The sequence below is a fragment of the Lagopus muta genome, chromosome 6 (genome assembly GCF_023343835.1).
Source record: "Lagopus muta isolate bLagMut1 chromosome 6, bLagMut1 primary, whole genome shotgun sequence".
Taxonomy (NCBI): Eukaryota; Metazoa; Chordata; class Aves; order Galliformes; family Phasianidae; genus Lagopus; species Lagopus muta.
In genome coordinates this window covers 42,778,249-42,801,551 of record NC_064438.1, presented here as the reverse complement: position 1 = coordinate 42,801,551, position 23,303 = coordinate 42,778,249, and the positions used below count along the sequence as shown (strand labels likewise).

Below are 23,303 nucleotides of genomic sequence, written 5' to 3'. Positions count from 1 at the left end.
TGGATGTACTGTATGTCACAGTGCTTGGCTAGTGCTGTCTGTCTGTTATGGGGCTCAAAGTATCCAGAAAATGAAGTCTGAAGGTAGGAAAAGCCAGAAGACGGGATGATTTTGCCCATGTGGACAGAGACTCTGGCATACCACCTGGGACCAGCTGTCCTTTGTGGCAACGCTGTTGTGTATGCTGAATGCTTCGTGATAAAGTAGTTCTTTGGAAGCAACAAAATGATGTGCATGCCCTGTCTTCACTGCACAGTGCTGTATGTGGCTGGATGGTACTCCTGCTCTGTGGCAGTGATCAGCTGAGGCTCTGAAGCGTGAGATTCCCCAATTTAGAAGGAATAAATACTTCTTTCTAAGCTCAGGGGACCCACATGAAGGAGACAGAGATTAAGTAAACTCTGCAGAAGTGTCACTGGCTCCTTGAAGTCTCAGTGTTCAGCTAGATGGTTGAGGGATTCCTGATGAGCCTGTAGATAATTCAAAGGACTACTGCAAGCCATACTGCACTAAGTGAGCATTCACTTAGTAATTCTAATAATTTCAGTATTCACTGTACAGTAAATACACTGCCAGCAGATGGCAGAAAAGAGAATCTGCTCTACGAGATGATATGATCACTTCTGCATTAATATGTCCTTGCATGTCCTGGAATGGTTCTGGGCTTTATTGCCAACCCTTGCTGAGAGTGGTGCTGCATGTTCCTTCTCTGTCTTTTCTTGGCAGGGCAGCTCCACTCCACTGCAGGCCTACCCACCTGCCCTTCCCAAGCTGTGTGCTCATGGCTCCCACAGTGAGAAGAGAGAGGATATTACTAAAAAGCATCTCTTTTTTTGGTATGGGAAAAACTGTAGCCATTGTCTGTACTAATCAGAAACACAAGAAAGACATTGTTCCTTGGGCCTTACCTTTTAAAGTACTTATCTTCTTATATTGTAGCTTTTCCACTCCCTTGTTAACAGAGGAAAATCTCTAGACAATGCAATTCAGATTGTGTGGATCTTCATACAGAAGTGTTGTTGGTAAATGTTCCAAAAGAAGGTGCTGGCAACTTCTTATTACCTCCCTTTTCTTTTCTGTTTTACTTGTTTTTTTTTTTCTCAGATAAGATAGAGATGAAATTCCTTCTTTGATCATCTGAAGCCCAGCTAGAGTTCAGCATCACTTATTTAGGAACTTCTACACGATTTAGCCCACTGGCTGATGGACAAAAGCCTTTGCCTCAGGCTTCCAAACAATCTCTGAAAACTGTGTTCTGCTGGCTCCTAATTACATTACAGCTAATTGCAGTGCCCAGTGCTGCACAGCTGAGGAGAGCTGCCACCTGCTCCCAGGGAAGGTCACTGATCACCAGGCTAGCAGAGGTTAGTTTTTTTTATGCAGACAGAGATTCTGCTGGGGTTAAAAGCAGAAGGAGTACTGCCCTGTGTACTTGTGGCCATGCTCCTGGATAAAAGCCATTGTGATGCTGACAGTCATCATCACTTCAATTCAGGAGCACATGGGAAATAGCAGGCAGAGCATGAGCATACAAGGCAACAATGACAAGGGTTTTCTATTCTGAGAGTGGAGGGGAGTGAAGGTTTTTCTTGGCATTTAGCAGAGTCTTTCAAAGAACAGATTGCCAGTGAAAAGTGTCTATCATTTGCCCACAGACAAAAGGATAGGGGAAGACTAAGCAGCCCCCATCAGAGAAGACAACTAACTCAAATGGAGCAGGGTTTGCACACTTTCCTTGCAAGTAAGAACCAGGAAGAATGAATTACTAAAAACTCTCTTCTAGATAATCTGATTTACAATATTAGGTTGAATAGATCCAACTACGAAGTGCCTCAAACCCATGCAGCAGCACTTGGCATCAAGCTGTGGGTGTGCTATTGTATTTGCTTTTCCTGAAGTCACTGTACCTGAGTCAGCCTGGATCATTTATCTGATACAACTCATTCAGTTTGGAGAGGAAAGGGAGGGTGGCCACAGAGTATTGCTCCATATCACCCAGGTTAGGATGAGCTGTGCTAGGGAAGCAGATAAGCTAAGGAAAGGAACTGAGTATGAGATGGTGCTGGCTGTGGATGACAAGAAGCTCCAACTGCCCTGGACTAAACTGCTTCCAGCACAGCCATTTACAGTATCAGTGTCACTTGGAATCAAAACCCAAACATCTGAAGAGGAGGAGAGAGGCTTTTCACGTTTTTGTCAAAAGCTAATTAAACACTTTGCTGTATTGCACCCAGTACACCAGTAGCTTGGTACTTAAACTCCGTGCCAGTAATCTTGAAGAGAGAGGTTGAAAATCCCATTGTGTTTGAGCTACCAGGAATCCATGCGCAGGAAAGTAAAGCTTTATCTTTACCCTTCTGCTCAGAGAAAGCATATGGAGATCACCTCAAGTCATTCCTTCACAAGCCAGCACTCAAGAATTCATTCCCTGAGTCGTAACTCTAGGGCAATGTTTCTGCTTAAGAAATCATTACTAATCACTGTGCAAGCCCCTGGGAAAACCACATGGTTGAAGTTGACAGAGAACAACTGGATGGTAAATTGCAAAAGTTCTCCAGGGAGCTAAGCAGCTTTTCCATCTGAGCAGCCTACCATAATTGGCCCTTGTTTTGCTATTCTTCACTCTCTCATGTGTTTCAGGCTGTTCCCTGGCTGAGATTGAAGACAGAACAATAGCATTCACCCCAAAATTGGAGCGAATGTAGGTGGAGATGGGAGGGAAGCCTGCTGTTCTCTCTGCTGCACTAGCTCTCCTGCTTGCGGCTTGGTGTGGAGTTTGCTAGCAAAGACAAAAAGAGGAAGTCCTGTGCCATCTCCATGGGCAGAAGGTTGCTTACCTATTCAGTTCCTTGCCTGAGCACTGTGATCAATTCAAACGCTTGAAATAAGCTTGGTAAGAAGTTAGCAGCAGTGTGCAGGCTTCAGAAGTCTGTTCAAATAAATAAACACTGCAGAGTACCACTGGGAAGCTACTGGCCTGTTTGGGGATCCCAGAGCATTTTAGAAATCTGCTTTAGTTCTCCATACCAAGTACAAATACTGTTGTGCTGAGTCAGACCAATGGTCCATCTTCGCTTTATGCTTGACTAAATTCCCTGTTGAGTGTGATCATATTTTACATGAGTACCATGAGATACAGAAGTAGGAGAGGAACATAAATCAAACTCTCCTCCTTTTGCTTGCTGCTGCATCTTCTACTCTCTGTTCGGTCTACCGGAAAATACATCCTCAAGTTCTCCCTTTCCCTGGAGATCTTCTGGCTGATTATTACTATTATTACTATTAGTGAAGCAATTTGACTGTGCTTTTCTCCTCTTTGCTGCTTTTTATCAAAGGTGACCAGTGTTAACAATTGAAGCAATCATTTATATTACTACTTATCATCCAGATGGTTCAAGGCAGCAGTGTAAAACACAACAGCAAAACTATTAAAAGCAAATTAGCTCCTTGCTAGTTTTAACAGGGAAAGACTTTCTCTGATGCTACAAGTAGCAGGACCTCGAACTTTGGAAGGTAACAGAGATGGTGAACCTTTCCATGCCCATGTGAAAGAAGCAGTTTCAGTATAGGCAGTTGTCCCTCTGGCAGCTTCATAACAGATTGTACAGGTAAATAGGACCAGACTTAGAAAATGAGGGTGAGGACTGCTACAGAGCAAGAAGACTATATATATATGTATACAAACTGGTTGGTACTAAGGAGAACAATTTTGACCCTGAAAATCTGCACTCTGCTTGGCTTGCAAAGCTGTCCACACAGAACGTGCAGCTATATTTTTTCCTTGTTTTTGCTACACGTGCTACAAAGAGCAAGCTGCAGAATGAAGAAAGTGCAGTGCTACACGTCTGCAGATTATGTGCGTAGACAAACTCAGGCAGGTCTAAGCTTGCATGCATCTTGCACAAGTCTGCTATGAAGCCATGCTCCCTTACTTCTATGATCTCTTTGATCTATTTTAATACACATGTATGTATATATCATCCAGCCAAAACTCTATCAAGGTTAGATACAACTTTGTTTCTCAGGAAATGAAACAAATGATTGAAGGAGATATACGTGCTACTCTGTGGAAATTGCCTTGCCTATGGAAGCTCTCTCTGCTTGTGAGCTCATCTGAAACCAGTTATATAAAAAACATAAAATGCACTTGAAATTTCAACCTCTTATAATTGGACATCACCTTATCTTTAGAGACACCTAAAGCTAAATGTCCTGATTAGGACCACTGCCTGAGGCCTTGTACCCAGCCAGGCTGGCTCAGTGGCCCTTTGATGGCTGTGGTGAAGCTTTGCATCAGACAGCATCTCCATCTCCCGAAGCCGGGATGTGTAGTCAGGCCCTTGCTCATGAAGGGAAGTTTGTGGTAGGCACAAGCACACCTTTCCGGCACCACTAGGTTGCTCACACATGCAAATGGAGGCTTGCTGCACTTGCATAGGCTGAGGTCAAGACCTAGCCATGCTTCCTCCACAGCCCACACACCGCCCATCCTGGCTGCAAGCACATGGCACTGGCACTTCCTCTGGGGCACGCAGGAGAAAACCTTTGCAGACATACCACTTATCTTTAACAGGACTGGCTGCCCTCCTTTCCTCCTCTGCAGAATTGCGCAGGGCTGCCTGCTGGTGCAGAGGAGGAGAGCATAAAGACAAGATTAACTCTTTGTTCTCCTTTCCTTGCTGTTCCCACCCACACACCCCCCCCACTGTTTGTTTACTCAAAACATAAACATTCAGGGGTTCTTTTGGTAGGGTTTTGTTTTGTTTTGTTTTTGGATGTGTGATGTGGAGTGAGAAGGGCACGTGGCTATGGGAAATCAGATAGGCCTTTGAGTTGGCTGCACAGGATGGGCCCTTGTGTGTGGGTTAGTGCTGCAGGAAGTGGGTGGGGACAGACATAACTGATAAGGCTGCTGGAGTGTATGCTTGTCTGGTTGTAAAGGTTACATCTGAGAAGATCTTACAGAACAAAAGACTTGAAAAGAGGGTGTTGGTGCTCTTGGTTGAACATGTGCATTTTCTGGAACGGATGGTGATTTCATAATCAAATTCTGGAGTGATCCCCATATTAGAAATTATAAATCATGAGGAACTGAGCTCCAGCAGTAGGCAGAGAAAAAGTGTGCTGTCTCTGAAACAGTAAATACTGGCATGTTCATGCTTGATCACATTTGGAAAACTGAGGTAATACTATAACTGAGGTAATATTTTAATAGAGCTGATTGCTGAATTGCAGAAACTCCCAACATACTAAATGAGCTCTTGGAAACAAGATGAATATTTGGATATGAAAAGTCACATCAAATTTCATGCATTTCAAAATACTTTAAGGAAAACTGTTAATGTTGGGATTGCTACGTACAGTTTATTTTCACCTTTTTTAAGCAAGTTTTTTTCTCCAATAGAAAATCTCTCTCTCTTTCCTTTGTTTCTTTCTTTCTTTATTTCTTTGTTTCTTTCTTTCTCTTCCTTCTTTTCCTTTTTTTTTCTTTCTCTCCCTTCCTTCCTTTCTTTCTTTTTCTTTTTTTCTTTTTTTTTTCTCTGTATTTTTTCTTTCCTTTCTCTCCTTTTATCTCTCCCCAGCGAAATACAGAAATTCACAGCAATTATTTTGAATAGACTTTTTTTTTCAGACTATTCCTGGGAGAGCAAATGTTGCAATTTGTGAGAACTCATGTGACTTCAGTGGAGATAGATTTTGGCTGTTCTGAAAGTTATTAGAAATAGGTACAGATTTATTATAAGAAAAAAAATAAGAAAGAAAAAGCACTAACACCCTCTCTGGGGAACTGTTGAAATGTAATAAACTCTTGCTTTATTGGCAGAGAGAACCATTATAGAGGAAATATGTGTACTGAACCAAGAGCAGAAAAAGCATATATATTCTACTTGCATATGATGATTACAAACAAGGAAATGTAGTGTGGAGTTGTTTTTACTTTAAGCCAGTTAGGGAAACAAAACAAAACCTTCAATACTTGAAGTCAGCTGCATATCTCCCATGTCTCCCATTTTGTTAGATAACCTGTCCAAAGTAATTTATGGACCTATAGTTCTATAGTTTCAGCTGGACATTTGTAGCCATGATACCGATCTGAGTTTGTACTGGGAAACAAAAAGTTCATAGATTGTAAGAACATAGATTTATGTCACAGTGCTGGAAAAGCAAACAAGCCAATTCAAATCTTCTTATAAAAGCTTGTTCATAATAGATCTGAAGTCTCCTGAAATTACACTTTATTCTTCATGTTTTGATGTTGAGTCATTCCAATGCAAGGATATTTTTTCCTCTATAATCTAAAAATTTTCTAACTAGGATTTGGTAATTAAAATAAAAATGTACTAAGATCCACAACATTTCTTTGATGTTTCCCAACCCTTGACATTACCTTGGAGAATGTGAAAAATGAGGCATTTCTATATTTTATTAGACTGCAAAGTCTTGCAGTATTTGTCTCTGCTTTTAATTTCATTTCCCACAGTCAAGGTTCCTTCATATGGGGAGTGGTGGGAAATGAGGCAGACAACAGGCCTTCCACATTGCACTCAAACCTTAAGAGGTTAATAAAGCAAGCGAGAAGCAGGAAGCTAGGAACCCATTGGGATCCTATAGCTCACTTCTATGGAATCAAGTTTAATTTACATTGTCATTTCTTGCATTCACCTGAGAATTTTTTAGCGAAAGGTTCAGACTCATTCTTCTGTGGTATGGTGAATTAATGGAGCAAATTGAAGATGAAGTTTATCCATCTTCAGTCTTAACTATGGAGCATCAAATATTGTTTCTTAAAAGCGCATACAAACTGCCAGTACCCTGAAACCAAAGCACAGGAGAATTTGCATTGAAGGCAGAGTAAAAACAAGTGTCTAGCCACTGCAGTGGTTACACTAAGGGAGAGGAAGGGTTAAGCCATGCTAGGCTTCCCTGTAAGGTTTCTTGAGGAGAAGATAACATTCTAGGCAAGATGGCCCCCCAATGTACTTAACTTACTGAAGCCCAGTTACCATCACTTTTTACCACGAAGCCCAGAAGTCCGTTTCCCCAGAGTGAAAGACAATATCCCAACAGCCTTTGGCATTCCAGAGCCAAATTGACAGAATTCTTATTTAAGAGATCTCAGAATTAGGAAAAGATTTATTAAAAAAAATACAGAAGTAAGCCAAGAATAAGAGATTTTGGTATTAATATGATATGTCTAGAGTAATGCTGTTTAGTTAAAAAATGAAACAAAGTGGGGGGAAGAATGGGGGAGGCAGAATCTGGGCATGAAAGAAGGAACAGATTCCTGCGTAGACAGAATTAGATGGATTTCCAGCTGGAAACCAACAATGCAAAGTGCCAGATCTTGCACTGAGTACACCAAGAACAATTATTTGCATTAACCGTGGACATGGCATCTAAAGGATAGATGTCCAGAATATAAATTTGAGTAGATGGATTGATGGGACAGTGATTAAAAAATGTTTTTTTGGTTCTTCTTTGAAAAGGAATTTTTAGCTAATGTTGACCCATCTTTACTATTCAATAACCTTTGATTTGAAGTATTGCACGTTGCTGTCAAAAATGGATTTAAATTAGAATACATGCAGAGAAGTATGTATAGGATGATGTGGGAAATCTGATATTTGAAGCAAACCTTGGCTTGTGTAGCCTAAGTAGCCAAGTTAGAATGAGTTGCCACAATTATATTTCAGGGACAAGGAGTCAACATGATGGAAGGATAATAATTGTTTAAAGAAGAAAAAGCATTTAAGTTGTGCTCCCATTGGAAGTGAATTTGATTGATGAGGAAAAAAAATACCTGATGGAAGTTACTATCTAAAGTCATTTCATTCACACAGAGCTGACCTGAGAGCCATGCGTGTACTTTCAATCTCTTGGTGCGTGGGGAATTTGGGATACATCATGGTTTATAATGAAACAGCTTAATTAGAGATTTGTCTCCTTATGATATCCTGTGGCATAATATAGCTGTGATTTTCTTTGGTCTTTACCGTGGGTCTTAATTTTCTTTGGGGTATTGGGAAATGGCTGGTGCTGTGTGGTGAAAAATGTAGTAGACTTGCCCTTGATTTTCCTCAAGCAGACTTGTGTGTAGCACATGATTGCCAAAGAGGGCTTCAGTATGGATGTGATTCCTAGTCCCATGCTCTCAAAATATGTCTTACAAACCAGATCTGAGGAGCCCCTGGAGAAGTGGGCAGAAAAATATTGCCTTGATGGAAGTAGCCTACACCTGCTCATTCTTTTTTTCAATATATTTTTCAGACCCAAATAGGGATTGGGCTACCTAACAGGAATAGATACATGGCAGAATAGTTTGCATCTATGTTACAATTACAGTGGAGAAAACTTATGATACTTTTGCAAATTAATATGTGTGTAAAAATGTCCAGAATCAGTCACTGGTATCACTTCCTCCTAGTTTCATCAAAAGACAGCATAGCTGGCCATGACAATTAATAATGATTTTTGCCAAATTCTGATGAAAAAAAGTGCTTGAAAGATCATGGTTAAAAAACACACCCAAAAACACTTCCCAAGGCTTTCCTTAATGGTGATTATGGTGATGAAACATGTATTCTTCTTTTGATAATGGTGAAGAAACAGGGAATGTTGGGGAAATTAATTATTTTGTGGAGATACTAATTTGTCAGTTCATCTAAGTGGGTAATAAATTCCCAGGAAGTGGGCCATAGTAGTTAAACAACAGTCATATAAAATTTGACTTAAAATGACTTTGGAAAACATAAATCAACATGAGTGACTGTCAGAATATGCTGCCCTTAGGTCGAGTCCAGCTGAACTGCATTCTAAAGATTCATTTGAAAAGTCTTGCTATGAGCACGTGTTTGTGGTGTACCTGCAAAGCCACAAATTGGTTGTTATGTGTTATTAAATATTTTCCTAAATTTGCAAGCAAGGCACAGCTAGCTTTGGTGTGATGTAAGAGTTATACATAAACATACAGGTTACACTTGTTTAACTCAGCCAACAGGAACTGCACTGTACAGGCACTCCTGCTATGGCCTTGCTAAAACTCTACCTCATGCATGGCTTTTTAGCTGTATCAAAAGTATTGTATTAAATTCATATTTGAGGAGACGGGGTAAAAGAGTTTCTATCTTAAGTGGTGTATGTTGCATGACAGTTCTTGAAAACTGACTCTTAAATTTGTGTTGTTTCAATGGGTAAATATATATATCTTTTTCTCTTTTTTTTCTTCCTAGGAAGTTTATTTTGCTTGCTTTTGAAATGAATATTTCTACAGGTAGGATGCTGACTCTTTCTCACTTTTTGGAAAAGTTTGTTCTTTTATGTTGTTTGTACTTTTTTATTTTTTTTCCCCAACAAAGAACTGAAGGTGATATCATAATGCTCCTTACAGAAGGTCCTTTCCTTACCAGTTTTTATGTAATGGTGTTAAATAGTCAACAACTCAGAAAAAATTATGTTTTTCACCCCTGCAGTGAAAAAAGGAATGTCAGTGCAGAATGGAGAAGAAAGTTTAATCCCAGCTCAGCTCTGGACCACTGGTGTGCTCACACAAGGTTGATTTAGAAGGGTCTGAGGGAAACAACAGATATATATATATATATATATATATATTTTTTTTTTGTCTAAACAGGAATCAGAGAAGGAGACAGCCAAAAGCTACCATAAAATGTAAACAAATACCTTATAGAATTCACTTGCTTAGGTCTCAAGTTGCTTTTATTTCTGAGAACAGGGTCTGTTGTTTCCTTTCCTAAGAAATACGGCATGCAGTTACAGGGAAGGTTAGGCTGTCCAATGCAACTGTTTCACTGGGTAAAGGAAGAGGTTTCTTTTCTTCTTTCTCCACCCACCATTACATGCTGGCTCTCTGTTATCGTGGTCATGAACTGAGCATAAATGTAGCAACCAAGATTTTTCAAACAAGTCTGGAAGATCAGAGTCTATTTAATGAGCCCTGATAGTTTTTGATCTGGCAAACTACTTCAGATGCATTAAGTCAATATCAACAAATATGCAGCAAACCAGTAAATACTACACTTCGGAGAGTGGAAAATCTTATATTTCCAATGTACAGGAGAGAGTGAGAATTCACTGTTTTTAAAATATTTGCCGTAAGTCGATAACATTCAAAATTAAGTGCGATTTTTTTAACCTCTTTAGATACTGACTTTTTACTGGATAAATATACGGTGAGAACATGCTGCCTTTTTCCAAATCACAAGTTTTCTGTCAAAAAATTCAATGGCAAATGCTTTCAGAGCTGACTTCTTCATCTGCATTGGAAACAGAAAATGAAAATTCTTGCTCACTGTACACTAGAAATATAGTATGATGTAGTTTCCACTCTCCAAAATGCAGTACTTACTGGGTTGACTGCATATTTGTGCCCTTATATGTCTTAAAATGTACACATCTTACAATTTATTTGCATGTGATTAGATGCATGTTTATTTAACATGCTCTCATCTGATGTTGCTCACATGTGTGGTCAGCAGTTTCAACTCAGAGCTGTAGTGGAGAAGGAGCATCTGACTAAAACTAAAAATATGAACAAAAAGTGGACTGAAACTCTGTCAGAAATGTACAAAGCATAAAGATAAATGTTGGTGTGGTAGTCCTGAATATTGGCTGGCAGGCAACAGCAACTTTAATGGAACACTGATGTAAGGGAAAGTTATGATGTTTCTTGCCTGATTTTTCTTTTCTCCAAGCCAGAAGCAGCAGATGAAAAATGAAGTTTCTCCACTGTATCAATCACTGATCTTCGTGCATAGTGGAGACATTTTAAAAGACTGTTTCAGCTGTAATCCTAAACCAACAGGTTTTTTTGTTGTTATTCTTTTTTGTTGATAAAAACAGTCCTAGAGTTAGGCAAAATTAACAAGTATGTACTTGAAGACTCCTTTTTGATTTAATTTGTTTCTGGAAAGAATTTTGTTTGGTAAAAGCTGTCAGATCAGAAACAAGCAGTGTTCTATGGTGATAGCTAGCTCCTTGACAGATTCTTGAACTGCATTCTCCATATTTCAGCAGCAACAGTCTGACCATTGTTAGCCCCTTACTGACCCATTTTTCTGCAGTCCTTTAATAGAGTGTCAGGTGTCAAATGGATGAAATAGTTTGATAATAAACACTACAGTGACGCATAGATTGTTCCTAAATTTTCCCAATCTATGAACCAAGAACTCATATTTGCAAACTATGGCCATTTCTAAAAACAAGCAGTGCTAATTCTTCTGCTTTTGTACAGGAAGGGAAAAAAGAAAATGCATCTTTAAACCCTTTTTATAATGTCTGCTTCCATGTGGCAGCATTCTTTTGCTATGACCACTTATTCCAATATGCTATCTGTTTTCTTCAGATCAACACAATCTGCAGCATTAGCAATAAAATTTGCAGCAATGGCAGGAAAACAAGCGAGGTGAGATTTCAAGTCAGGACAAACCTGAGCCATGTATTTTGTAGCACAGAAGTGATTGCAAATATCCTCTGGTGCTGAACTTATTTGAACCACCATTTTTCTTTGTGCTATTTTTACACTGAGTCTTCTCTGTGTTTTGCTTTTCAATTAAGGCATCTGACACTTCTTCTAGATGTCACCTTTCATGTCTTGTGGAGACATCCCTGGTCAAACCTTGTCAAAACACTATTTCAGCAGTCCGTGGTATTGATGCTTAAACCATTGCTGTTCTGCTTGGCAAGCTGTCACAGTTCAGCCTGGTTTCCGTGACAGTGATACCATGACACAAGCACTGGGAAATCTTAATTTGAAAGGTTTGCCTTCATTTTGAATGCATGCAAGTATTCCTGCAGGGGCAAACCTGCAGAGAATTTGGATATATGGTCAACAAATTTAGATATATATATATATATATATATATATATATATATATATATATATATGTCCTATCTTTATGCAGTGATGCTGAAACCTCAGAGGTTCCCCATCCACACATTAAAAAATAAATACACACAATGTGAATGAACAGTATTCTTGTGAGTAATGTTGTTGTATGAGTCCTGCTACCTTTGTTTGAAGGATTTAACTCTGTAACAATTGGAAAGAAATGAAGAAAAGGGGGCAACATTCTGAGATATCTATACCTATCAGAGAAGATTTTTCTCATGTTCATAGAATCATAGAATCACTCAGGTTGGAAAAGACCTTAACGATCATCAAGTCCAACCATGACCAAACCATACTACCCTAGCAACCCTCCACTAAATCATCCCTGAGCACCACAGATTACGTGTTGAGATAACTTTTGAAATCTAATACATTCCTTATTATTGTTTACAATACTTTCTAAATACCTTCCTCTAATTTGTAACTTGCTACTTAGGTCTGTAATGTGCTTGTAAGATATTTTTAATTTATCCTCGTGAGTGGAACTGTGTTCTAAAATGTCAGCAATATTTAGAAACACCAGCTGACCAAGGCTATTTTGTATTGACAAAGTGTATTTGCTTTTTTAATAAGATGAAGACTGATTTATTGTTGGAAAATACACGTGGTGCTGGAAGTGGGAACACAAATATGTAAAAGAAAATCTTTCAGAAGTACTTTTTGATCAATACATTGCTGAACAGAGATTTTTTTTTGCATGATTGCAAATTTTAAATGTAAGCATATGTTCTAAATGTCTTGAGGAATTAGATACTGCAGCAACTTTTTCCAGCTATCCAGAACATAAAAATATGCTTACCTATATCATGCATTCATCTGTCCTTACTGTGTCAGACAGCAACTCCTATAGGTGTAGTGAAATGCCTGATGATAAATGCTGACTTTCTTACAGAAAATTCTGCAAGTGGAATAGCCATCGCCACAAAGTTATTTGCAAATTATCTTTGTTTCTGTGCTTTTAACAAATGGGTAGATTTAACTACAGAATCAATTCCCATGCCTCTTCCTACTCCCAGTGGTCACATTCAAAGTTTTCCAGCAGGAGCCACATGATTTTGTCTTCCCAGCTTGCAGTACTGGGGCACCACAGACAGAACTTTAATAAATGTGTGATTAAGTTCATGATTTAAGCATCATTTAATTGGCTGGGAGCTTATATGCTGAAATCCTCCTTAATGCCATTTGATTGGAGAAGTATGCTAGGTAAATCAAAACAAACAAACAAACAAAAATGTCAAAGGTGTCTCATCATTTCAAATCATAGTTCCCTCAGGATCATATAAATGAGTTAACACACTTCCAAATGTATTTATTAGCAGTTTATTTTCAGCATGTTCTGCAATGATTTAATTCTTTTACTGGCCAGCTTTACAATTATGCATTCTCTGTGTATCATCAAATGACATCTTTCTTCACCTAAAATGTTAATAGGTAGGACAGGGCTGATACATCTGTTTAAATTGGCATGAATGTAAGAAAAATCCCATGCTATATTGGTAGCTTCCTCCACACAACCATTTTGTTTTCTTCTGCACAAACAAACTGTACTAAATTAAAAGATGTGGTATTATAACATTCAATTTAGGTGATTCAGGGAATGGCAGCTCCAAAAACCTGTAATGCCAGTGTAGAATGAAACTGATGTAGAATAAAAATAACTTGAGTTCAGTACTCGGTGAACTCAGCATCGAGTGCTGTAAGCTGTAACCACGCTGCCTTGGCATACAGTGCCTGTGCTTCAACTACAAGTGTTGTATCCATCGCTCAAATTAATGCTGAGTGCTTCATTCAACCTCACATTTCTCACCATGCACTTCTTGGGACTTGGTCATGCCTCATTTAATTGCCTTGAATAAAGCTGCTTGCTGTCTGTCTGACCTGATAAAAAGGGCTTGCAACCATATCTACTCAGAGCTCGCCTCCAAGCTGCACTGCAGCTGCTGCTGGAGCTGAGTACAGCTCCCGGGGATGGTGTATGTGGGGTTACCTCAGGGCCTATATGAACCAAGAGGGTCCATGATTAACAATTCCTCAACTGCTTCCCCATCTCTGTTCTTAGAATGCATTGCAGATCTTAAAGAGCAATTTGTTTTATCCATCACCTCATTTTTCAGTCTTTTTCAGTTCAGTCTTTTCTCCAGGAAGCTTTGGAGTGGGACTATAAGCATCCACTGAAAGGATTCTCTGCTCTACTCAACATACTGTGACACTGACAGAAAGCTTCTGGTTGAGGTAGGCCATACTCAGTGCTGGGAGCTGGTACCTGTTACGAAGAGACCATTTCATGTATCTGTCACAATTGCCTCTATTTTAGGTTTCTATTTAAAAAAAAAAAAACAAAAAAGACTGAAACAGATGGCGAGAGGGGCAGCCAAATTCCTCCCCAAAACTACACTGCTGTTACAAACACACCACACTGCTGGATTTAATCTGAAAATGAGAGAGAGAGAGAAAGAGCATGAGTGTATGAGAGAAACTTTTTTGATGTTTGCTGAATGGTTTGAGTTTGAAAAGTATCTTTTCTGAAAACAGCTGATTTTGTATCATGCCTGCAGACCTTACTTCGCATTGACATTTTATTCATAAATCAAGGTACCTCTTAAAATCATAGAATCACCAAGGTTAGAGAAGATCTCAAAGATCATCCAATCAAACCTTCCACCTACCACCAATATTTCCTCACTAACTCATGTCCCTCAGTGCCAAATCTAAACATGTCTTGAATATCTCCAGTAAATGGTGACTCCACCACCTCCCTGGGCAGCCCATTCCAGCATCTGACCACTCTCTCAGAGAAGACATTTTTCCTAATGTCCAACCTGAACCTCCCTTGGCACAACTTGAGGTCCTCTCATTAAATATTGTTCTTACATTACTTGGTGAATATTTTCCTGCTTTATGTAGGTCTGAAGGCTGTGTGATGCCTCAAATCATTATCATTAATGATTTTTTAAATGAAATTTTACAGTTTGTGTCTGCTATTTAAAATCATGCAGTGGTGGCATATTTGCCCTTGTGGAATGTTTGTCTGGCTTCCATTGCCAGGTTTTCTTGCTTGTACTCATAGACAGCACTGGAATCATGCTGATGATATCCTAAGATGCAAAAATATATAGAAGATAATTGATACATGAAAAAAATTGTAATGAGCTCCCTGATACCCTGGGTTAAAACAAATCTGGATTTCATAAAGTATTTTCTTTCAGGGGCACTGAACACCTGATGAATAACAACAATTTCTGGGCATGTAAACCTTTCATTTTAATTTAAAAAAAGAGAGGAGCTTTCCTGACAAAGAGAACTGTAAAGGCAGTAAGAGAAGATGGATACCACTGGGGCTCTATCCCTTCTTTACATTATTGTCAAAGAAGAACAAAATGAACAACAGAAGTCATGAATCTAAACTTGATGCATGACTAAAGCAGCTGAGTCGTGACTAAAGATGTTATGACATTCTGCATACCAAACTGCCAACATTTAGTGGAAGGCTGAACTGTGTTCCTAACAAATATTAAAAGCACAAATGTACAGTTGCCAAATAAGTCTGGTTTGCAAAGTTCATTCTGTTTTATTCTAGCCTGTTTTGTCCCATTCTGCCCACTCACATCCACAATCATCAGTAATCAGTCTGGTGTCTAGAATGATGACAACTATGCATGACATCTGAGATAACAAAATCTTGATTAAAGGGAAGATTAACATAATACATTTTTTAATAAAAGTCCCCTATGAGTATAGCCTGTACATGCCTGCATCTGCCAGCTTGAAGGTGATCACTGAGAACCTGGTGGGTGCTGGGAAAGGAATAATTTTGAATCTATCTTTAATCTACAAAAAAAGCAGTTTGTCCCTTTAAGAATGCAGAAAAACCCTTTACTGGCTGACACTTCATACCTAGATATAAGCAGGTGTTCTGTGAGGAACAATACCAAAACTGAGAGTCCAGTATCTTGAAATCATTAAATGTACTTGCCTGAACTCAAAAGGCAGTGAACTGAAAGCTGTGTTTGCTTTTGGGGCAGTTTTTGAGGTAAGGGAAGTTTGGTGCAGCAAAGAGGAGTTTCACCTTCAGTTCTAGATAGAAATTCCACACAGTGTTTGTGTTTAGAGAAGATGTACTGGATCCAGGTAATGAGGGACCTGAAAGAAAAATCCATACAAAGGTGATGACTTCATGAATAAATCCTGCTGTGTATTTCAAGGGTATGTTAAATGTAGTCTGTGACAGGCACACTAAACTGCTCATGTGTATTTTCACCACAGAAAACAAAGCACAACCAGTGGCTAGGTGATCCTGTAAAAGCTTTTCTTTCGATGATGGGCCTTTTTATTAAACCTCTTTTCTTTCCCTTTAGTGAAACCTCTATAAATCTACCCTTGGGTCCTGTTTCTTCCTTGATCACAGCACATCCCAAGTCATCTCTGTGACAGAGCTTCCTTACTGGGGAAATTTCAAGGTGCAAATTGTATGTAAATAATTGTAAGTAATTTTGTGAAAATTGTAATTGTAAATAAGCCATGGAGTCTGAGAGTTTAGTTGTGGAAGTCATGGTCTGTCCTCCTAATGGACACATTCCATATGAAATAGGAGATTTATCCTGCATCTTGCCACAAAGTAACAAGCAAATGCAGAAGCAGATGAAGTGTTTCACTGGAGAATTCTTGGGCTAACCAAATGCTACTAGAAGTCAATAATTTAGCCTATTCAAACAAGTCTTCAAAAAGTCTCTACTTGATAGAAATGTAGGTAAATGAGCTAATCAAAACAGAATAGCATTATTTGCTGCATATGCTTAAACATAGTTCTCTCTCCAAAAGAGAAACTTTTTCCAAAGGTACTGTAGAGAGAGAAAATATTCTCCCTCAGTGATCCCAAGGAACTCATTACAGTAAACACAGTAACATGCATGATATGTGAGGAGAAACACACAGACTGGGCCTAGAACCTCCTAGATAGTGCCAAAGGGCCTTGAAATCAGGGCCTCAAATTCTTTCGGATGGATAAATATTAATTGCCATCACCCTCACTTTTGGAGTCCATGATGACTGAAATCTAATTGGATGTATCTGGCACATCTGTAATGTCCCATGATGCTGTGAAATATAGTCTCTCAAAATCTTGCACTGACATGCTCTAGCCACTTTTCAATGGTTTAGGGTTAGGATGAGCCGCCACATAGCATGTCTACGTGAAGAAATGTAAGAGATATTAGGTGAAACAATCTTTGATAAAAAACAGGGCTTTAGAGAGGAAGCTGCTAACATCTGACTCACTCTCTCCTGCAGCATGTAGGTGGCTTTTGGATCTCAATCAAAGAGTGACCCATCTTGATGATGTTCAAAATGCAAGCTGCCATTGAATCACAGCCACAGCACTACAGTACTGTTTGATGCTGGGTCTTGGGGCAATGAATGTGGAATAACAGAAGTGGTATCTGGTAGCTAAATGTACCTACTCTATGTCACCTAGTTTTTAATACTTTTGCATTACTTTTGCACACTGAAAATAAAAGATGGCATTTAATTGCTGGTAGAACTGGGATGATTGTGGCAGAGTTGGACTGAAAAGACAACAGTCTCAGAGATGTGATTCACTGGCTGCAAAATCAAGTAGCAGAAAGATCAGAATTGAAGAATGCAAATGGAAGCTTTCCCTGCTCATCACTAAAATTTAAAAGCATAACAATAAGTAACATGGTTGTCATGGTGACTGAGTGTTTGTTTATGGTAAAATGCATCAGGCAAAGCTGGAATGTTTTTAATTTAAAGCTCAGATGACAGGGAATTGAGTATTGTAAGGAAGAACAGGAATATATTCTTGGTAGATATAATGCAAGTAATTATTTTTCCTATGAATTCCTTTCACAACTCACTTTTTCCTGCCTCTTTCTTCATTTTAATTCTGAATATGTTTGTCTTTTGATAATGGAGGGAGCCATCAAGTTAGGTTTGAGGAAGGTGAAAATGAGCACCACTCATAAGCAGGCTCTTGGTAGTAAACAGACATTATGGCTTCTTAAAACAATCTTTTTTAAAAAAGAGTAATCCTTAGATCTGATTGCTGCACTATACATTGTGCTGGAACTTGCAAATACATGAGAAGTCAGTCAGATAGTATGCTGCATAGAATTAGTTTAGCATTTTTTCTCCTGAAATTGTCAGGTGACTCAATTGTCTGGGCCCCATATTCTAAAATTCAATTTTATTTGCCTAAAAATAGCACACATAAAAAAACCCCAAAACATTAAACCTCCAATACCAACATAAGAAAACTTAATAAAATATTCAATTTGCTGCTATTTAAACTGATGGGAAAATCCTGTTAAGATTAGAAATGTCCAATGGGTTGTAAGATATTTTGTTATATGATAATAAATTAGTTTTGTGTAAATTACTCTTGCTGTAATAGAGCCTACATTTGCAAGCATTTCTTTCAAACCATTCGGAAATAGCTCTCCATCTTGAACCAGTGACTTCAGTGCCTCAGGACTACACTGAAGGCTAATGAACAACAGCATCCAGACAGTATTTCATGTCAATAGCAAAATATCCAATGAACTTTCACAGGAGATGTTCAGAAGGTCTGGAGCACAGAACTCAATTGTGTAAGGATTGGAAGAAGGTTTTTAGGAAGCCTGAAAATCATCATACTCCATCTCTATCTCTTTTTAAGGGTAACAAATGCAGTAAATGGAGGGAGATATCTGATTTGCATGCAATGCCTGCCAGCTTGCAGGGAGCTTTTTGCTGTCACTGATCAGAAGATAATGTTTATTTTGCATTTAATTGTATTTTTGGGAGTATATAATCATGCCTTGTGATTTTAAATGAACTGGCAAAATTTTAACTAGTAACAATCATTATATTTTAATACTTATATATTTCATTGAAATGATTGGTAAGATATGTATTAACTTTACTAGGCACAAGACCAGGCTTTAATGGTACATGACACCACCTGTGAATCTTTTAAAGATATTGCTTTAGTGACACCACCTATGAATCTTTTAAAGATATTGCTTTAGAATGAAAGAGGAAAAGTGTTTAAAGTTCTCTTCTTGTACTAGACAAATGATATGGGTTTATGTAAAATTTGAAAAAATATCAAATGACTTTGTAAAAAAGCTTAACTTAATCAGATTTGCAGATTCTCATGTAGATTACCAAACTAGTAACTACTTTCATGACATTATTACTAAAATAAAAGAATTATTATTTGCAAATTGCATAAAAATAAATAGAAGAAATTTGAGAAGTTGCTGCAGTGCACTGGGGTAAGAAACAGTAGTAACTATATCAAAAACACTTGAATGCAGAAGTTTCAACATTTCATAGAGGTTTTTTTGTCTGTTTCGTTTTTAACTCATAAAGTTCTCCACTTTCCTGGATCCCTTTAGACACCTTTTTAGCAGTCCATCGGTTTTCTGAAAGAAGAGATTGGTGAAGCATTTACCATGAAAGTAGCTTTTAGTTGAAATTCCATCTTCATGGAATGAAGTCATGGGTGAAACTCAACAGGTAATGTTATTGTTTGGCCTAAGTTGATTGTTAAATCACTGTTGCTCAAATTATTTTGCTAGTTGTATGTTTTTTTCAACCTCAAACGTATGCCTTTGCATTTTGAGATGCAAAAATTAGAGCTTATCTGCAAATAGTTTAAATCTGAAATAGCTGGAAAACTGAGATGACTTTTTTGGGGAGAGTCACAGAATTCAGTAGATCCAATGCCTAATTCTGGTTCTACTACTAGCTATCCGTAGTACAGGTAGTATAGATCCAGGTAAACATGGACACTTGCTTTCTTCTCCTGGCCTTACACCTAAAGCAGGAAAACTACTTACACTATTGAAAAGATCATTCTTCCATCTTGTATCTAATAGTTCTGAATAATGAGGATATTTGGTTTCCTAAAAGGTGCATTGACATCCCCTCACCTGTCTCACATAGTCCATACAACTTTCTGTTGCACTAGGTAAAAGTTGCTCATACATTCTTCAGATCTTTGATGTTCCTCTTTCATCCTTTATTGTTTCCCCCTCGTTTTCATCGCAAATATTTCAGGCATATTATTCACCTCCCAATCAAGCAAGAGTGGTACCATTATGTAAAAAAGCAATGATCACACAGACATAATTTTATTTGTATTTGTCTATGATTGAGGCTGTATTATCCTCTGATGGTTCAATTTTATTATACAATTCAGATCTGAAACATGAGTCTGAAAGTTTCCACTGGAGTATGTTAATAGGGTATCCAATGTCCTGTCTGTTTCAAGAAAATTAATGGTAGAAATTTTAGCATAATGACAGGGAAAAACCCAGAACATTAAATGTGCTAAGCCTCTTTGCTGATGTCCCTGCCTATTGGTGTAGGACAGAGTCTGCAGTGCAGCTGTGTGCCACCTGCTCAAGTTACAGGGCACAGAGGAGCAGTGGGGAGAGAGGCAAGCTCTGCAATGGCCTATTCTGCTCAGCTGACACTAATGTGTTTTGATGGCGGGGTCACAGGTGAAATTACAGACCTTTTTTTTCCTAATCCAGGGTAAAATAATCTTTCCAGTAACATATGGGTACAACCTTCAGGCTGTCTGGCTTTAACCATGAAGATGAGGATATGCAGAAAGCAGAAAAAGCAATAGCAAAAAACCAGAATTGACTCAAATAAGCACTTGTTTTCTGCTCTACGAAGGATGAATACTGTGCCTCTATTGGATTCCATCTGGATGTCAGGGCACTCCTTAAAATCAATATTTTTATACCAAAGGATCAACCACAAACTAAACCCAGGGAATATTAATTAGCAAATGCTCCTTTGAAGGTAAATTAAGAATGTAGGGTGGAATTTCTACTCAAGATCTTTCTTTTGATAAATTCTGGTCCTTCATTATTTTTTGTTGATGGTTTTCTGCTTCAGACCTAGATTTAAGCGGAATGTAATTAAATGTGAGTGGATGTCTTCTGTCCATTCTTGAGAAAGGCAAATGAGACCCCTAAGAATTGGCAACATATGCTTAGAGTACTATTCTAAACATTTAACAAGGCTTTTATTAGGACCAGACAGGTTTTGTTAACAGTGTTTTTTCTTGACAAGTTTTTATGGTTTTAAGAAATAGTTCTTTTGTTTTTTGTTTGTTTGTTTTTATTCTGAAGAATACTAGTCCAGAATGATGCAGTATTTCTCAGTAATTTCAGAATGTCTCCAATATTTGTAATGCACTCTTTCTGGCAGAATTAATGCTTGTGTGAATTTCATGTTCTTATTTATTTAACTACTATACAGTTTTGAATAATTATTTCATAATATTAAAGGTACAGCACAGGGAGTTTCATTTTTTTGCATGGTGTTTATCTGTACCTTAACAGTCCCATACCATCTGCCAAGATTGCTTTTCCTTGATTATGGATCAGAACAATTGTAGTGATAATGAATAATTCATTTCTGTGATAAAGCAGGGATGAGTCAAAAGACTACAATGCCTGGAAAACAAGCCTCTGACTTCCGGTTCACTGAATCAAATGCAGCTTGAGCCAGAATGGTCCAGAAATCAGAGCCAATTATTTCTTGGGGTGCCATTTAGAAAAACCTGGTTGAATTGTTATGGGTATGACAGGACTTTATGGGCAGAATGAGAGAAGAGCCAAAAACCTACAGAACCTTATCTAAGCTGAACAGGATCAAAAACAAGTTAGGACAGATAAAAATATCTGATCAAGTATTATGTGTACCATAATATCTTCATTGTTTGTTGTCACCAGTTCCTTAACAGAATATTTTGAGACATAGCGCGATAACTGACTTCCATTGGCAAAATATATACCAAAATCTCCTGTCCCCCACCTTTCCCTACCTCTCCAACAAATTATGCCATTTTGCTAACTGACAGTAGCATTAGACCTTTTATTAGCCATCTTAGCAGAAAGGTTGTGAAAGTAGTAGGGTAGGAAGGGTGGGCTCACCTTTGTAGTGAGTTAAAGCTGCCCTGAGGCTGTTCTTATCCTGGGAGATAGGAAGGCCAGAACACAGAAGTCGAAAAAAAGCCTTTATCCTGAGCTCTTCACACCTTCTGGAGCTGCAGAAAGAGAAGAGTTTTGAATGAGGTTGGCTGGAGTTGCAGTGTCACTGCAAAGGGAAAGCCCTGGGCTAAGCTGACACCTGCCTCAGAGGGAAGAGTTGCTTGATATGGTTCTAATTCATGCATCAGATGTTGTGCTGCCTTTATCTCCTTCATTATTATTTTTCTTTAATAAAACACTGTTAAGCCACCTGATTTGCTTGTTAAAAAGAAAGTCAAAGCAGAAAATGAGTTTTGTTTTCCCTGGGTTTCTAAGCAGATGCTCCAGCTGGCATTTTGTTAAAGATCCGTTTAAAGCCTTGTTGCTGTCAATCAGTAGTTGGCAGAATGCTTGCAATAAAAACATTAAACATTGAGCTCCATGGCAGTAACACGATGCATAAAGAAAAGAACTGCTCCAAGGGGCCATGGAAAAATGTCCAGTATTTAAGTGTATCTCCTGGCACAGATAGGAACCAGGCTGAAACTGCATCTGTTTAGGACCATTAGCAAAGCAGTTGAAATTCAAACATAATAAAAGAGGCTTTGGAAAACCATTTCTTGCAAATGGTTATGCAAATAATGACTATTTGTACATTTTATGCATAAGCGTTCTTCTGCATGTTTCCAATGGTATTGGATGATGAATTAAGTTGGAATGTGCCCCTGTGAGGTATTTTACTCTCATTTTGATCCTGTAGCTAATCCATAAATAAATGAGTGCACAAGGAGCTAAAGTGATCTGTCATTAGGAACACTACAAGTTTACATGGAATAGAATGAAATTCAGGCCTAATGGTCCCAGTTCTCTGTACCACAACTGTTAGCTTCTTGTCCTGTCAGGAACATTAACTAACACACTTAGAGCTTACCAGATGATAGCTAGGTGTATTCATTTTCTTGGCTACCCAAAGAGGAATTTCAGCATGGACAATAATCTGTCTCCTATGAAAAGTATAGGTGGTGATATTCCCCTGAAATTGTTTAAAAACTATAGAAAGATTAATGAGAATTATTATTTATATAATGACTATCAATAAATCAACAGGGAGTATAGAAAGAAGAGACTCAGGGATTTATACTGTATTCCTTTCTTCTTGAATTCTCATTAGTTCCAATGGATTTCAGGTTTTGAATATCTTCAGAAGAGGTGAAATATGATGTGTCTGTTTTGATGTAGCAAACAGGACAAGTTCTTATTCTTTGAAAAAATTAACTTTGAGTAAAACCAAAATCAGATGTCTTCCTGTAATCAAACTCTCTTTTCCCCTTGATTATTGCTGTATATGTAAGGAAATTGTCATGTTTTCTATTTTTTGATTTTTGGTTCGAAGCTCTGGTTCACTT

General features: G+C 38.3%; 1 long non-coding RNA gene across 4 annotated transcripts in view; it reads left to right on the top strand.

The window, feature by feature from the left end:
* The window catches only part of LOC125695428 (uncharacterized), a 31,600-nt gene extending 10,393 nt beyond the window's left edge, over positions 1–21,207 (top strand). The window contains exons 2-6 of one of the 4 annotated variants that reach the window (XR_007377953.1): positions 9,231–9,271; positions 14,020–14,137; positions 16,261–16,385; positions 19,303–19,423; positions 20,446–21,207. This is a non-coding gene — a long non-coding RNA (uncharacterized LOC125695428). Of the gene's footprint in view, positions 1–9,230; positions 9,272–14,019; positions 14,138–15,111; positions 15,536–16,260; positions 16,386–17,191; positions 17,747–19,302; positions 19,424–20,445 lie in introns of those variants that run through there. The other 3 variants (XR_007377951.1, XR_007377950.1, XR_007377952.1) reach the window with 3 other exon arrangements.
* The last annotated feature ends 2,096 nt before the right edge of the window (positions 21,208–23,303 follow it).